This window comes from Panthera tigris, chromosome B4 (assembly GCF_018350195.1).
Source record: "Panthera tigris isolate Pti1 chromosome B4, P.tigris_Pti1_mat1.1, whole genome shotgun sequence".
Lineage (NCBI taxonomy): Eukaryota > Metazoa > Chordata > Mammalia > Carnivora > Felidae > Panthera > Panthera tigris.
Window position 1 is genome coordinate 91982380 of NC_056666.1, and position 15512 is coordinate 91997891.

Sequence of the window (15512 nt, forward strand, 5' to 3'; positions counted from 1 at the left end):
CAGCTATTTGTCAACTCCTTGTCTCTGCTTGGATCTGACACAAACATTTCCAGAACTGAAGTTAATCTCTCCTAAAACATCCTCTGCCATTAGAGGTCCCAAATCCAGGGCTCTCCCTCCCTGCCTCCATCCAGTCTAGAAACACAGGAGCCACGGTCACTCATACCCATTATATTCTTGGTTATATATATAATTATATAATATCCATTATATTCTTGGTTCTGGCTCCTAAATACTTTTCAGATCCTTCTATCTCTTTCTGTCAGCTTTGCCATCACTGGTGGAGGAACTCATTATCATTTGCTTTCTGGAACACAACAACAGATGTAAGCAATCTCCTTATTTCTGTGCTTATACTTCTCCAATTGATTCCTGAAACTGTGGAAAAGGGGACCTCTTAAGACAAAAAACAAAAAACAAGAAAAATAGGACAATGACATGCATTAAAAAAAAAAAAAAAAGCCTTCTCCCATGAATTTCCATTGTTTTTAAAGCATCAGGGGGCGCCTGGGTGGCTCAGTCTGTTAAGCGGCCGACTTTGGCTCAGGTCATGATCTCGCAGTCCGTGAGTTCGAGCCCCGCGTTGGGCTCTGTGCTCACAGCTCAGAGCCTGGAGCCTGTTTCAGATTCTGTGTCTCCCTCTCTCTGACCCTCCCCCGTTCATGCTCTGTCTCTCTGTTTCAAAAATAAATAAACGTTAGAAAAAATAAAATAAAATAAAGCATCAGATTCTTATGCCTTTAAGACTCTATGTGCTCTGCCTGTACTTTACAGTTTCAACCCTCTTTCACATCCTGCCTTCTTCCTATGGATCTTCTTTTAGCTCACGGAACACCTCATCTTCCTTTCCATCTCAGAAACCTCAGAGATGTGTGTCCTTTGTCCCTTCTTGCCACTAGTCCTGTCCCTGACCACCTCCACCGACCTAACTCTTCTGATTTGCGACCAGATATCACTCCTTTTCTCCCAGACCACTTTGGTATCCTCGCCGGACACTTCAATCACACTCTCCTTTTGTGGCACTTGCTGCAATCGTAATTTAAATATTCTTATTTAATTTCTGTCTTCCCAGTAGACTTCTCACCGGGCAGTCTTTGTCCTGTTCGGCATTATATTTCAGACACATAGAATGAGTCCCATGAATCAGTGATCATGTCGATGGAGATAGGTAAGGAATAAATTTTAAGCAACTGCCCACTCTGACCCCAAGCCCATTAAAAAAAAAAAAAAAAGTATCTTGGGTTCATAGATCCCAAACTTCTAGAAATGTAAGGTCCACATGAAAAAAATATTTTTATTTTATTTTGGCATAATTTGGAACCCCACTTGATGTCTCTAAAGACATTTATTTTCTATAAATGCACTTTAACTATCATTTTGCATAACATACAACAAGAAGTTCTGTTTCTACACAGTTTCTTTCCCAAGGTGTGCCTTTATTCCTAGCTGTGACAGAACATGAAGAGCAATGAAATCTCATCGTGACCTTTTATTTCAACTTTGTCCCTCAGTGTATATGTAATAGGCCACAAATCATTGAAATAGAGAATTCTTTTCATCATTCCTCTGTGGGTAAATCACCAGGAAAGCACAATAATTCCCCCGGGGTGGGGGGGGGGGGAATGAAAGCCTGCTGGAAGGACACATTTACATTCTTAAGGATTTCGAGCTTTTTTGATGAAACAAGTGACAGTGTAAGAATCATGAACTTCTCAGACCTTTGTTTCAGGAGGCAAGAGGAAAAGAAAGCAAAAACGCCCTTGCTTATCCAGCACTCGGTGAGGTGATCACCTCTGAGGCTACTTACGGCAACATATGATATTTTATATTATACAGCTTTTAATAATATATTTATCTTATATATAAGTTATCATTTCAGAACAAATTTAGAAATAGGGAACAAAAAATTGAATATAAAGGTTTAGCTCTAATATACAATAATTTGTTTATTTGGTTTGTTTTTGGTCGCGAGCGAACATGTCTTTTCTGGCTCTTGATTCACTTATGTGGATTAGAGCAGCATTTTCTTCTCTCTGTTGGATATAGAAATGAAGGAGTGGAACACATGTTCTTGTTCTTTATGGTCTGGCTGCATCTTTCTGTTTTGCTTAATCCTTAAACTTTGTCAGGGACTTAAAATTGCATGTAAAACCATTTCCACTTTGCTTGTTGAGTTGGACTAGATTATTGAGGCTGGTGGACTCTCCAGCCCTCAGGGGAATACACAGACTGCTCTGGAGGATCATTTCCTTTGCAAAAGGAGTTACAGAAATTTGGGGTGTCTTATCCCCTTCCTACATTTCTAATTAAGGCTTTGCCCCCCACCGACTCTTTTGAATTAATGATATTTTTCAGAAGTACAGCCTCTTCGTGATAAAGAATCCCATGAAGACATCGCCTACTGCATAAAGTAGCACTTCTCACTCCTAAAGCCACCTTCAAAATTTCAAAAGCAGTATTCTTATTATAACAATTATGGATTTGATGTTCAATTGTAGAAAATGTTCACAGTTTTCAAGGATTTCCATTAGCTTCCATCTTTCCTAAAGACAGGGTCCCAGGCTTAGTATCCCATCATCCCATGGCTCAGAGACTCTCCCCAAAGTAGTAGATATTTGTTAGATCGGAATCCAGTCCATGCCCAGTAGTTACTTGGGGTCCATCCCTTGCCACTCTCACGATTTAGGGTCGTGATGGAGTTGTCTTCAACCTCCCCCCAGGGATGGTACCTGAGCCAAGCTTGGCCACACAAAGCCTCATATTCTTCTGTCCATAGTGATTGGCTTAGAGATAGACATGCAACCAAACCAATGCCATTGAGAGGTCACTGAAATATTTCTCACAACATTTGGCAAAGAGAGTCGCATGCTTCTTCGGCTTGCATTTTAACATGAGGAAGTGTGTGTCCTGAGGCTGTCGCAGACATGTGTCTATCACCAACAGGAAATCTCTCTGAGAATGGGACAATTGTAACTAAACAATAGCCTTTCACAACCTTAGGATAAAGTGGAGCCCGGGACCTTAAAATGTCAGTAATGTCCTATATTAATCAGTTCCTAATCTCTGAGGAGTAATGTGAATTATTTCATAAAATGTCTGAGAGCTCTGGAGCTGAAATATATAATGGGAAAGACTTCAGAGCTTTTGAGGGCTGTGGAGCTAAGTCCCATCACTGGTTGTACAAATGAGTTAACAGTTGAAGGAAGAAAAGTAGATGCATGTTTCAGGGCAGGTTTCATGGGAGTACAAGGAAACACTGGCTCATTCAATAATTAATTAAATTACTTCACATTAAATTGACAAAATCAATACATGGCTATGACACATTATACACCAAAGATGAATCATAGCCAAGCAGAACACGATAAGATTTTCATGGACTGAAGAACTCAGTGGTGAACTACAGCAAGATATTTCCATTTCTCTAGCTGACAGAGAGCCAGGCTTGATTAATCAGCACCTTGACTTAATTTTTGCAGAGTTGTAAGAGTGGTTTGTAGAGGAATGGGGAAACCTAGCCTGAGCCCCATGCCTATTCACCTGTATGACCCTAGGCAAGTCTTTATTTCAATGCTCTCATCTTCACAACACAAGGGGAAATAAATATCCTGTAAAATCTTTTCTATTTTTTGTTTTTGTCTATTTTAACATTAAAAATTTTTTAATGTTTATTTTATTTTTGAGAGAGAGAGAGAGTGCAAGCAAGGGAGGGGCAGAGAGTGAGAGGGAGACACAGAATCTGAAGCAGGCTCCAGGCTCTGAGCTGTCAGCACAGAGCCTGATGTGGGACTCGAACTCACGAACTGTGAGATCATGACCTGAGCTGAAGTCAGACGCTTAACCAACTGAACCACCCAGGCACCGCTATTTTAACATTTTAAACAACTTTCCCAACGTTTTGTATTTAAATTCTTGAAAATAAAAACATTAGTGATAATTTCTGAAAAGTAAACTTTATTAATCTTATAAATAAGTGATCCTCAAAATTAAAAGGGGTGCATATCCTAACCCAAAGCAAAGATTTTAAAAATTTTTAGGCTTATTTCCACCATCTCTCTAAGATGTATCAAGGTCTTAGGAAAAAAAAGGATCTATATTCTAAGAAAGCTCCAACTGATCTCCAATATACAAACCCCTATCTCCATTTGGAATCACTGTATTTAATTATTTCTTCGGGCTCAAGACTTGAGATTCATCTGATCCTCAAATTGAATCATCAAATGCATCATTAATGAATAAGAATTATCATTCATACTGCTGTGCTACCCGAAATATTCGGAGGTAGAATGTTGGGGAGTGTTTTATTATTTTTCCAGATGTTTAAGTTATTTATCATTTTCCCTAGAGAAAAGTACAGACAAAATTAATTAATGAATTATTATTAACAGCGAAGGCAATAACAGGCATTTGTTGAACACATGGAAGAAGCATCTATTGTGCTAAATTCTTTAAGTAGATTATCAAGTCAGTCCTCTCAAAAGTGCTTTGAGATAGGTGCGATAAGTGTCCAGGTCTTTTGGGAATGGAAAAGCTGAGGCTTAGAGAGATTTAAAAACTTGCTCCAAATTACATAGCTGTAGAGTGGCTGAGCTGGGATTTGAACTCAGGCCTGCCTGACAGATGAACGTATTCTTTACTATATTGTTCCTATCATCACTAAGGACATTGATTTCGTGCCTCCTATCATGGCCCCAGACATGTACTGAGTGATGAATTCATTATTTTACTTACTCTGTACCACAACCCCACACGGTAGTTATTAGCATTCTTACTGAGTTGCCAGACAGAAGCCTTTCATGTATTCAGATTGTTGTACGTCTTAAATAAGCTTCTTTCCCACATTTAGGAAACCTGTGCATTGCTACATGTATAGGAATGAATGCTACCCATGAAAGGAATGGCAGCCCCGGAGTAAATGTGATGGAATGGACCCGTCTACCGAAGGCAGAAGGGTCCCACCTAGACAAGTCAATTTTTGCGTAAATCTTCTTATTGAGTATTTTTCATTGGAGCCAGGGAAAGGTTTATGACCCAGAACTGCTGGCCTTTGAAATATTTTTTCAATAGCTTTAAAAACGAAAGTGATACTCTTTGCTTTAAAAGGGCGACACGTGTCTCAAGGATATAGTAGGACCACCTTAAAAATAATTATTATGTTAATATTATTAAGTCTTGATTTTTCTATTTTCTATTTTTCTATTTAAGGTTTGCCTGTGACAGTTTATATGGAGGTGACAACTGTTATTTCAATCCAGCTTAAGATTTCTAGCCACTACTTGCTGCCTGACACAACCCTGCTCCCTGAGAATCATGAAGGACTAAGACTCAGTCCCTCGCTCACCTAGAAGTTTTGCTCCGGAACCTTCTTTCCGTTTTTAAACACTTCCTATTAGAGACTCAAGTTTCCTCTGTCTCTAGTCACCTTGCAGGTCGATTGGCTGTGTAACAACTATTTTAAACTTAAAAGTCTTTGAAGAGAGATTAACCTTCATTTAGTAGAAGGAGATAGTATATGCTTTCTTTTCCTCTAACTTTGATATATATCTTCTATACTTAGAGTTCTTATTAATGTTTTAGGTTCTGCCTTCCTAGAGTGAAAACAAGGTCCTGTCTTAAAACAGGTTTAAGACCTAGTCATAGCCTAAGTGTTTAAAAGAATTCTTTTCTTTAAAAACCTCTGACAAATGAGGCGATGTGAGGGTTCGGTTTAATAACAGGCACGCAAAGGACTCGGCAATGATCTTTAAGTTTAGGAAGAGTTACTGTACAAATGGGATTTGGCTGTAGTGATATTTTTCAACTGATATTTCAACAAGATTAAGTTAGACACTTTTTTTTGTTGTTTTAAGTAAGTAAAAGTCCTTTCATGTCAGCACAATTCCAAAGTCTGTAGACTTTTGAGGCTAGGAAATTTGTAAGATGCTGATCTCCTAAAGGAAACTGAGATACCTCTTTTAAAAAATAATTATGTGCATATAGCTTTCTGAGGAGAGATGGAACTAATCTCTCCTCTTTGGAGACCTCTTTGAGGTCCTTTTATGTCTCAGACTGTGCAAGGTGCAAAACGCTCTAAAATATTTTCTTACGGTACGTATTTTATAAAAAGGGAACCAGGCTCAAAGATGTTAAATTGTCCAAGGTCATGCAGCCTGTGAGCAGCAGAACAGGAATTCAAACTCAGCTCTGTTGGACTCCAAAGCCTGCACACTTTCCATTATATCATCGTACATCCTTTTATGGGATGATTTAGTTGCCAACTGGGGATAAAATAAATAGCCTTTTGAAATTCTTTCCATTGCCTTGATGCTCTTCTCCTTTATTTGATCCCAATATTGGCCGTTCCACTGTAACAATTTGTAAATGCAGATGGATGGGGTAGGAAACAATGCAACGTGATGAGTTTAACGTAGTTTTTTTTTTAATTTTTTTTTAATCTTTATTTATTTTTGAGAGAGAGACAGAGTGTAAGCGGGGAGGAGCAGAGAGACAGGGAGATACACAGACTCCGAAGCAGGCTCCAGGCCCTGAACTGTCAGCACAGAGCCCGACGCAGGGCTCGAACTCACAGACCGTGAGATCATGACCTGAGCCGAAGTCGGACGCTCAACCGACTGAGCCATCCAGGCGCCCCTAACGTAGTTTTTCAAATTTAAGTTCTCACTGTAATTGGGTCCTACAATCTCAGTAAGAAGGGATCTTAGAGTTCATCTGGTGCAAGCCAAGCCCAGTGTTTAACTCAACCTCTCCCCTCCTTCCCCTTTCACTCACTCACCACTGTGAGGTAGGTGTTGGAAATGGAGCAGTGAGCAACACAGACGAGTCCCCGCTGTCATAAAGTTTTTCCTCATTGCGGTTGCTCTCTTCTGCATCTTTCAGTGGCTCGTTCCAGCAGAGCAGGATAGACGCCTGTTTATAAAGGAAGGAGGAAAGGCCAAACCATTTCAAAGACTCTCTTCCTTACATAACTCATTAAGAACCCCCTGGTGCATAGTTGACATCTAAGGCGGTAATTGGGTACATAAAAGTCGATCTCAGTGCTTTGCCCTTAGTCTGTGGTCCTATTAACCGGTTTAAATGCATTTCCCCCATGTGGCTGAAAGACTGTTAAAGATCTAGAAATACTTTTGGACTCTTCTGAGCAGACAAGAAGACAGATGGACTAACAAGTAATGGTTGGCAAGAACACATCGTTAGTAGCTTGATTTGAAGGTGGTTCTGAGTAGGAGCTCAGTAATTTCAGTGGGTGTCTGCGAAGGGATTTGGAAGGGGAGGAAGGAAGAGAATGTAGAGAGAGCCCAAGAAAGATAAATAACTTAAGGAACAGATTCAGAAAGCCAGGAAGAATAATGTGAAATAGCACCTACCCCAAACACACACTTACTTAAACTGCGTTGACAGAGAGGATGGGCAAAGCCCCCCATATGAATGGTACTTGATGCCTAAAGCCTCTTGGACTTCTGCTACTTGGCCTTCATTTAGCCCTGTTTTGTCTTGTGTGTGAGGAGTTCTACACCTGCCCGTCCCCCTCCAGGAGACTGACATTGATGAAGAGCAAGGAATCCCAACTGAGTCTTCTTTGCATCCCATCTCCTTGTGCTGTGCCTCTTGTCAAGGGTAGGTGTTCCAAATATGACGAACACCATTGGTTGATCAAGCACTTTTTCATTTGGTAAAGGGCTCGATAATACTTTTTGAATAATCATTGAGGTCAGGAAGAAAAAAAGGCAGAAATGGTCCTGTTCCTAAGCAGGCTCAGAGGGAAGAAAAAGAAGCGTTCCAGAGGTGTTTTCCCTCTCCCAAAAGTTGCAGACTGGAATGACAAGGCATCCAAAGATAAAAAAACAAGGGGACATTTTCCTTGTTTCATTACCAGCCAAATCCTGATGTAGGGGTTTCTTTGCATACCTGTTTTCCTCGTCCTAAATAGCCTAAGGTTAAAAATAGGGTCATAAAACAGTAACAAAACAGAATTTATTTAATTCCGTCACCAGTTTACTCTTTCAGAATTTCAGCTGCCTTTGACTCTCCCCCTAATTATTCTGGGAAACTCAGGAGCTATTTCACTTGTGTTCCCAAAAGCGGTCATCCAGGCTAGCATCTGCCAGGAGCCACTCTCCTCCTCCCTTACTCAGCAGCTAAGACGTTGTCAAGAAGCCAACAAGAAGCTTCTGATGGGAGTAGGAAGGCATCAGATACGGACACTGAGTGTACGTTAATGCCCATTACCCTCCCACCTTACATGGCACAGGTAGGCTGGCACGCACGACCTCTAGGCCCACGGTTTCCATTCCATGTTCCCACGTGCTCCAGTTGAACTTGGTGGAAAGCAGAGTTGCAGTGTGGTCCAGAGGGTAGATTTTAAGCTTAGAGAGATCTGAGTTAGAATCTTGGATCTGCCACTTTTTAGCCGCATGTCCACAGGCAAGTTACATATCCCCTCTGAACCTCAGTTTCCTCATCTCTGAAATGGAGAAATAATGGCCATATCAGAGGGCCACCGTGATGATTATGATAATGTGTGATTAAGATGATGTATGTTAAATGTTTAGGAATTAGGAAGAGCTCAATAAATGTTAATTATTATTATTATTACCATCTGTTACCTAGGTTACCAAAAGTGTTTCTTTGTGCTCCCAAGGCCTAAAGATATATTTGGTAAAACAGCTCTTAAAAGTTTTTGTTCAGAGTTCCCACTCCCAAGGGGACTCAATGTTGAATGAATGATCTGAATGATCATGATTTGCCCATATGACCCTCTCCTCTGACCCTTTCTCGTTGTCTTGAAACAAACATATGTCCCTCAACTCTCTCATCGATTGTTAATGAGCTATTTCCTAGAGAGATCTTCAGTCCTTCATGCAAACAGAGCTCCAAAGTGTCCACCACAATGAGCCTCTGGGCAGGGCCAGCCTTGTTTGAATGCTGGCATGAGCACAGCTAACATCTCTAACATATGAGGAAGGACTTGGCAATGTTTAGATGTTAGCTGAGAACGTAAAGGAAACAACGTAAAAAGAGAAAAAAGGAAGAGAGAATTCAAGTCCCCCCAAAAAGAAAGAAAGCCAAATATTCAACATAGACAGTATTTTCTGGGAGTTGAAGATTATTTTTTAAGCTACATTTTCCTGCAGAAAATTACTACATGTAAGCCAGAAAACATTCTTTTATTGCATTCGGAGTAACATTCTTCAAAAAAGATTGTGTGTTTGGAAAACACTGGCAGAAAAGCTGAGACCTGCTATGTGCCTAGGTTGGAAATGTGCATTGTGATTCACCAGACACAATTCAGTTTGAAATTATCCCCCTTTTTTGTGCCATTCAATGGAAGAAAAAAAATTAATCTACTCAGTAATGAATGCATAGTCCATTATAGTTATTGTGTTCTTAAAAAAAAAAATAACATGACAGCTTTATTCACTCCATGTGGCAAACCAAATTGCTTCAAGTAAAGCACAAATAAGACAAACACTAAAATTGAATTTTTCCTTCCCTTTGTACCCAGAGGCATATGCTGTGGCTATAATGCATAAGTTAAAATGGCAATAATAATAATAACAGTGGAAAACCAAATGAAAATATTAAACTCGTTTAGACGACTGATTCCAAGGGGCAGTAATCTTCATGCTCCATCTGCTTGGAGAAAATTTCTTGTTAATCAGGTCTATGAAAGGATGTGGGTGTTGGATCCTATGCTCTGTCAAAGCCATAAAAGTTTCTGAACGATGATGTGTCACTTCTCTGTTGAATCTAGTTTGTTGGTTACTTTTTAATTTTCAGAGGATCCCCTAGCCCCCAGGAAGTTTGCTAACTGAAACCCCAAGGGAAACTGGCTAAATGAATTACAGCAAACACCAATGGAGAAATAAATCAGCACCTAATACGCAAATTAGAAAATTTGTCTTTTTTTTTTTTTTTTAAGTTTATTTATTTATTTTGGGAGAGACAGAGAGAGCATGGGCAAGGGAGGGGTAGAGAGAGGAGAGAGAGAGAATCTCAACCAGGCTCTGTGCTGTCAGTGCAGAACCCGATGCGGGGCTTGAACTCACGAACCGTGAGATCGTGACCTGAGCCCAAACCAAGAGTGGGACGCTCAACCGACTGAGCCACCCAGGTGCTCCCAAAATTTGTCTTTTTAACTTAGATGTCAGCTGGGGACTATCCCTTTTTACTACACTGGAGAGGCTCAGTGAATATACTTGTGGAAGAGTTAAATAAAACAAGCACACCAGATTTTAATAATTTGCCTTCAGTGTCCTCCAGAAGATTTTGTACATATTCAGATAATAGAAAATTCTCCGGGGACTTTCTTTTCCTTGGTCATATAAACAGCTCTGCAAATACAGTTCTATTTTATTGCCATTGCCTTTATATGATCAGGCTTAATGGAGCATGACTTAGATTAATATACAATTTGTTGAAAAGCAAAAAGAGTATAGAAGCTAAGTTTCCCATTATGTTCTATTATTACTATTATTATTTTAAAACAGAGGTGGAGAGCCTGGACTTCGGATTCAGATGGACACAACACTGTTTACAGTCCAGCTCTGCCATGTGCTAGCTCTGTGACCTTGGACAAGTTACTTAACCTCTCCAAACCTCAATGATCTGTTCTGTAAAATGGGTACAAGTATCCCTTTCCCACAAGATTGTAAGGATTAAATCGATTTGGCACAGTACTTGGCTCCTAATGAGTAATTTACAAATGGTAGCTATTAACATTAGTATTAAAAAAAAAATTTTTTTTAACATTTATTTTTGAGACAGAGAGAGACAGCATGAACAGGGGAGGGTCAGAGAAAGAGGGAGACACAGAATCCGAAACAGGCTCCGGGCTCTGAGCTGTCAGCACAGAGCCCAATGCGGGGCTTGAACCCACGGACCGTGAGATCATGACCTGAGCCGAAGTCGGACGTTTAACCAAATGAGCCACCCAGGCTCCCCTTAACATTAGTATTAAGCACATTGATTTAAGATTGCGTTTAGTTTCTTGAGGAAAAAATTAATTGACTTCACCCTAGTTATACTCCAAGAGATATAGAGCAGTCATATCAGATATGACTTTATACTTATACTATGCAGTATACTTTATTCCTTTTTTTAAGGAAAAAAAAAAAAAACCTTTGCTAAGAGTGAATCTTTCAGTACATTGACTATGATGCACATAATCAGGTGATGGTTTCCACCCTTGGAAAAAGGACCTCAAGCAGGGAGTTTCACCCAGAGCAACTGAAGTAGGTTTATTCCACCACAGGTTAGAATGAATAAAGAACATGTGATATATGTGTGTGTGTGTATGTATGTGTGTATATATATGTGCATGTATGTGTATACACACATATATACACATACATATACACACACACACATATATATTATACATATATGATGGACTGTTAGTTATAAAAAAGAATGAAATATTGGCATTTGCCACAACATGGATGGCCTTAGTATAATGAAAAGCGAATAAATCAGAGAAAAACCAATACCATATGATTACACTCATGTGTAGAATTTAAGAAAAAAAAAACAAATGAGCAAAAAGGGGAAAAAGAGAGACAGAGGCAAATCAAGAAACAGACTCTTAATTCTAGAGAATAAACTGACGTTCACCAGAGGGGAGGTGGCTGGGGGAATGGGTTACACAGGGAGGGCACTTGCTGCGATGAGCACCAGGTGTTGTGTGCAAGTGTTGAATCACCCTAATGTATACCTGAAATTAACATTACACTGTATGTAAACTAACTGAGTTTAAATAAAAATGTAAAAAATGAATGTATCTACAGGTTCATCAGAAATTCAGGGGTGCCTCGGTGGCTCAGTCGGTTGAGTGCCCGCTTCGGCTCAGGTCATGATCTCATGGCTCCTGAGTTCGAGCCCCGTGTTGGGCTCTGTGATGACAGTTGGGAGCCTGGAGCCTGCTTTGGATTCTGTGTCTCCCTCTCTCTCTGTTCCTCCCCCGCTCATGCTCTGTCTCTCTGTCTCTCTCTCTCTCTCTCTCTCTCTCAAAAATAAATCAACATTAAAAATAAAAGAAATTCAGATCATAGGAGCCAAGTAAATATCTACTTTGTGCCTTCTGTGTGCTAGGCATTGTGCTAAGCACTCCATGTATTTAATGACCGTGTAAGTATTATCTCCATTTTAGACATGAAATCCTTACGGCTCAGAAACAATAAAGAACTTGATCAAAGTCTCACAGCTTATAATGGTGGAATGGTGGTTTAAGCTGCTTGTATTTTCCATTAGGCCATGTTTTGCTTTTCTAAACAGACATCATGGCCTATCCTGATGAAAAAGTCTAGAGGGCTGAGGTGGCCCACAGGGAAATACCGACTTGCCACTTAAGAGGGATTCTCGTAGTAAGTAACTCCATCCAAAGCAAGAGAGAGGTGCAGGAGGGACCCTGGCTTCAAGGAGAGTGAGCATGCATGGGGAGCGATTCTGGTACACCTGCTGTTCCCACTATCCTCGGCCCCAGATCCATAACTTAGGGTCCATGCTGCAATACAAGACTGAGAGAGGTAGATAGCAATGGGTGGGGGCCCTGGCCCCCGAGGATCTGGGGCTGGAGTTCCACTTTTTTTATGGGCATCCTCACTGGCCTTGGGACAGTTATTTTAACTTGCCCAATCCTCCATTTTTTCATCTGGAAAGTGGGAATAAAATCCTACCTGCCTCCTAGGTTGATAGGACAATTAAACGAGTTAATCCACACAAAGTCCTTAGAGGAATGCCTGGCTTCTAGCAGGTTCTCAGTATATGTTATCTGGAGCTACTCTATGAGTTATCAAGGTTGTGGCAGATAACAATTTGGCTTTCCTAAACGTCTTTTTGTGTCTTTCCCCTTCTCTGCATTGTCATCAGGGATGTCACAGCAGAGGAGCCAAAAGCAGTGGGCCCTCGAGGGCCTTTGGGAAAAGAGAGTGCACAAGGCTTTTCCTTTCTCCTCTTTTCTCCACAGCAAGATGATGTTCCTCCCAGCATAGAACAAGGAGAAGAACTGGAAAGAAGCAGTGGAAGCAGATGCTGGCCATTACTCAATGGGGATTGCATCTTTCTCCTCTTAATATCCAGTCAGAGTCCTCCAAGGAGGAGAAAGTAGACAGAACGATCCAGACAAGTCCAGGGAATCTGGAGCCAAGTAGAGTGCATCTGGGCCCATTCTCAGAGCTTGAGAAACAAGCAAGAGTCAAGAGACCTGCCTGGGTGGCCAGGTTGTCCGTAGAACGATCTCCCCTGAACCCACTGTGAGGCCAATGATGGCGAAGGGCCAAGAGACAGCCCCAGAAGATTCTCTGTGGCTCTAGGGTGGCACACAAGTAGCTGCCACAAAGCTAGGTCTGAAAGGCCTTTAGGTTCGGTGTCAGAGGAGACAAAGCAGCTAACTTCATCGATGCTCAGGAGGATGCCAGAGGAACCAAAGTGCACCACAGTGGAGGAACCAAGGACTAGGTGCTGCCTCCTCCCACCCCCAGACAACACGGAGGTGGCGGTGTGTAATCCCCTGGAATCATCCATGCCACCTGGGGAGCAAGAGCGGGGCTCTAAAATCACTGAATTTCTATTACCACTAAGAATGGGTGCTTAAAGGAGAATTTAAGGGAAGTCACAAGTCAAGGGAATTATGTTGACTGCTCCCCTGAGAGAAATGTTACCCAAGGCAACAGCAGCTTCTGTTCAAATAGGAGATGGCGGTATATGCCGGCAGCCAGCGTTTTGGGTACGTATACGGGCAGCTATCGGTGGCGCGCCATGGGAGGTTTTGCTCCGTTTTTGCTATATCCTGAAACTTGATCGAACGCTAACTGTGTGTTCAGCCCCATGCTAAGTTCTAACATGGGATGATCTCATGGCATCATCAAAAGCACGGTGGGCTAAATGATTCCCAACTTACAGATGTTAAACTGGAGGCCTAGAGAGGTCAAGGTTATACTTTTTGTACGTGAGGGGGTAGGGATTCAAGCCCAGGGAGGCTGTTGATAGTAGTAGCCTGGGCAACAAAGTGCCACGACGGCCTGCATCGCCGTCATGGACGTCATTGACGATTGTCAATGGCAGACCCTCAGCAGACATTGGTGTTGGCAGTAGTGAGACCTCACCAGAAGCGCCTGTGCGGGGGGGGGGGGGGGGGTAGGGAGGGTGGAATGCGTGGCTGCCTTTTTGGAGCCAAGATGATTGATTTACAGGTCACACTGGGGAAACCCTAAAATATCTCAGAGGGATTTGAAGGCTAGCGAGAGTCCTTACTTAAGAGGGCCAAACTAGAAGAGAATTATAATTTTGTCATTACCATCATGTTCTTGTTTGTGTGTCTGAGCTGGCGTGGCTTGGGCACAAAGGCAACACAATCAGCACCCCTACCTATTACGAAGAAAGCGAAAGGATGATACCTGGCTGCCTTGTCTTTTAGCTTCCATATTGATGACTCCAATTTGGTTCTCATTACCTTGCTGTTCACATAATTATTCTCAATGGGTTTTTATTTTCGGATCTTCTCTTAGGTATTACTTAGTATCCTGAAATTCCCTGATGATGTGAGCGGTGTGGACTTCATTGCCTCTGGCATTCACACACCATTTCAATCTGAATCATTAAATCCTTCCTCAGCCATGGGACATATTGCCCAATATAATCCTTGGGAACCCATGTGCCATCCATTTCGACTTCTTTTTTTCTAGAATCCATTACTTTATGTGGAACCCTCATGAACTAGCTGTCTAAGGCTTTTGTTTGTTTCTCTTTCAATTTTCCATCTTGTTGTTATGATGCTTTAAATCCTGGGAAATCTCCTTAATTTTACATGAGCACTTTCTTTTGAAATTTTCTTAATTTCAGAAAATACGTTTTTAACATCAAAGAGCTCTTTTTTATTGTTGTCCTGGTTTCTTTTTTAATGGCATATATACATATATTGATATATTCAAGTCCAAGGAGACTGTTGATAGTAGCCTGTGCAACAAAGTGCCACGTCAGCCTGCATTGCTTTGACAATTGTCAATGGCAGACCCTCAGCAGACATCGGTGTTGGCAGTGATGAGACCTCACCAAAAGCGCACGTTCAGGAGGGGTGGAATGCATGGCTGCCTTTTTTTTCTAGAATTCTAGAAATGAATTCTTTTGACTCCTATACATACATACATACATACATACACACATACATACGTCAAAGATGCTGGTAATTTCTGCCTAGTGATCCTCGGTTTGCTATTTATATTTAAAACAAATGACTGGGTACTTGGGGTAGGTTTCTTTTCTTTTCTATTATATTGGTAGATCTATTTCCTGACATACTTCCCTTCTCTTTTAGTGGGAAGCCTGACTAAAAGCCCTCTGTAGCCGGGGTGGAGCGGTTCACGGCCAAGACTGTTTTGGGTTAAGCGGGTAAGGAGCCAGCAGCTGGTGCTAGTCTCCCAAATTCCAAACAAAAGAGGGCTTTGCTTTAAGACTCCCATTCCCAAACCGTAAGCCACAGATGTTCTCCTGTGGTTTATTCGAGAGATTTGTTCTGAGAT